This window comes from Eubalaena glacialis, chromosome 3, assembly GCF_028564815.1.
Source record: "Eubalaena glacialis isolate mEubGla1 chromosome 3, mEubGla1.1.hap2.+ XY, whole genome shotgun sequence".
Lineage (NCBI taxonomy): Eukaryota > Metazoa > Chordata > Mammalia > Artiodactyla > Balaenidae > Eubalaena > Eubalaena glacialis.
In genome coordinates, this window is record NC_083718.1 from 135251736 (window position 1) to 135254550 (window position 2815).

The following is a 2815-nucleotide window of genomic DNA, read 5'->3' on the forward strand; positions in this document are numbered from 1 at the left end:
CATGTTACAGAGGTTGAGAAAAGAACACACAGACTAGAACTCATGGGCCAAAGTTCAAAGGCAATTTGCTCTCAAGTTTTAGGGAAATATAGCACCATGTCTAATACATGGTAGGCACTCAACAAATCACATTTTCCCATTTGATTTAATTTGAAGCTGTCATTTGATTTAAACAGTAAGTAAATCTAATATGTGCTGAGCACTAGTTTTGTGGATAGGGGACTGCAGTGGATGTTGAGTTAACATATTTCTATAACTGGCTCTACCACTGATTGGCTGTATTACCCTGGACAATTCATTTAGCTTCTCTGGGCTTGAGTTTTCTTATCTATAAAATTATATAACTAGATTTTTTTAAAACTACATATTACCTTCAAGCTCTAAGATTCTTTGATTCTGTGGGTTTAGTGCTGTTGTTGTACTACAGGGTACACACCTGAGGTCTATATGATTTGATTATATAGGGCTTTGAAAGTCAGAAAAAAAGAGTTAATCATATTGCAGAAGGCAAAATAGACTCATGAAAATATGGGACATTGTAAATGTCATAGGTAGCATTAGAAATCAGTAAAAAATTGAGATATTAATTAAATTGTACTGGGACAATTGGCTTATATACAGAAAAAAATAATATTGATATCCTACCCCACACCATATACAAAAGTAAATTCCAGATTGATTAAAGACAAAAATATGATAAGTGAAAATTTTAAACTTTTAAAAGAGAATGCAGGAGACTATATTTATGTCCTGATTGGAAAGGCTTTCTTAATTAAGGTGGGGAAACCAAGTAACAAACCACAAATGAAGGCATCAATAAGTTGACCCCATAAACAAAGCTAAAAGAGAAACCATACACTGGGAGAAGATATTTGCAATGCATGTAAGAAAACAAGATTAGCATTCATTACATATAAAAAGAAATCTACAAATCAGTATGCAAAAGACAACCCATTAGATAAGAGGGTAAAGATATGAACAGAAGGCATAAAGATATACATAAAGAAAATGTTCAACTTCACATTTTCACACCCATCAGATTTATAAAATTAAAAGTCTGCTTACATGAAGGGTGTGGAAGTGTAAATTGAGGATGGTATTGTACTCAGAGGTGGGAATTCAGGTGGCTTTACCAGTGATTTGGGAGGAAGCTATTTAGGGCTCTGTCATTTTAGACAAAGGTTGCTGAAATACGGCTAGGAATTTAACAGATCTCCATTTTAACCGTAGATTATCTAAGGCATCAAGTCATGGAGGTAGTGAGTGGTTCCTGAAGTTGATCACTTACGTATGTGTGTATGTATGTACGTATTTATTTGGTGGGGTGGGGTTTAAAAGGAAAACTGTCGTGGTTAAGTTGGTAGCTATTCAAGGCTGTAAAAGCAAGAAGGGAAATTCTGTGTTTCGCTGCTTCTGGGTAGAGGAGTGCCAGTAACGGCCCACCAGCCCTTTGCTTAGACATTCCCTGACTAGAGAAAAAGTGGAGCTAGATATACAAAACATCAAAGTTACAACCCAAAATATACTTTACGTGGCAACATAAAAAGAAGGCTTAACTGACATGAAGGGGCACCTCACCTACATTTTTCCGCAAGGAAACGAAAGTGCAGACTGAGCAACAAGCAGAAAAATTCTGGTAACAAGGAGGGAGCACTAAATACACTAGAGAAATACATAAAACTACTAAATGTCTGTTTTTTTAAAACCTTGCAAAGATCTGGGGAAAGCGCAAATGCAGTCCCCCACTACCTCAAATTATGCAGTCGAGTTTCCCACATTTGGGGAAATCAAAGAGGTCAGCACATCCGGAGTGCAATAGATAAGCCACCCCCTGGGAAAATCACCTTCATGATCATGGTATCTCCCCTGCCAGGTAAGTATGAAGTTGATCACTTTAAGAGGAAAAAAAAAAAAATGTATGGTAGCAAAAGAGGTAGAATGCAAATGGCTAAAAAAGAAAAATCTCAGATAACCTTATGCACGTTTGCCACTGTTTTACCATGAAACTATTTCAGGCTTGCCCTGAATTTGCCTTCTCGGACCTTATACCACTAACAATTTTGTTTTATTCCCTTGGCATAATATTTCCAGTAATAGCTCTTCCCCAGTGTCTCTGGCTGTATTACTTGGTACTTCCTTCCCCTGGCTGACTGCTATAATTCATAGCATATATATATTCATATTCATAGCATAGGTACATGTAACTCTGCTTAGAATTCTCTCTCTCCTGTGACTTAGCCATTCCTCCTGTTTTCATCACCCATCTAATGCCAGTTTTAGTCAATTTCTGACCTCTTCTGCCACAGCTTCAGAACTGGGCTACCAGTTCCTGAGCTTAGGACCTGAAATACATAGTTCATTTTGGGAAAACATAAGAATCCCAGGCTGGTTGGAATAGCTTAGATCCATAAAAGGACATCTTCTTGAAAGGTATGTTGGGGTTATATGATGAGTGACTTGCTAGTAGACTAATGGTTTTGCAAACACTTGTTCCACCACATGAAATAACAACTTTGATTGAATCATTTGTTTTTGTCAACTGATTGTTTCTAGTGTTTCAAATTCAGCAGTTACTTCTGGTTGGTTTTTTTTTTTTTCATTTCCCTGATTCACTAAGAAAACAAGATTTATTCCCTTCTTCAGAATTTATCTTACTGTTTGTGACCCCTGCGCTTTCTTTGATAAATCAGATAGCTACATTACTTGTTTTTGTCTCTACCACCGAGACACTTTCTGTGCCACTGCTGACACCAAGATTTTTTTAGTCTGAGGAGTTGTTGCTGTGTGAACATGTTTGCTTTTTTTTTTTTTTTTA

General features: G+C 36.8%; 1 non-coding gene across 1 annotated transcript; it reads right to left on the minus strand.

Annotated features, from left to right (window-relative positions):
- Nucleotides 1–1717: 1717 nt before the first annotated feature.
- On the minus strand, nt 1718–1881 carry LOC133089287 (U1 spliceosomal RNA). The gene has a single exon (XR_009700661.1). It is a non-coding gene; the product is annotated as a U1 spliceosomal RNA (small nuclear RNA).
- Nucleotides 1882–2815: the final 934 nt, after the last annotated feature.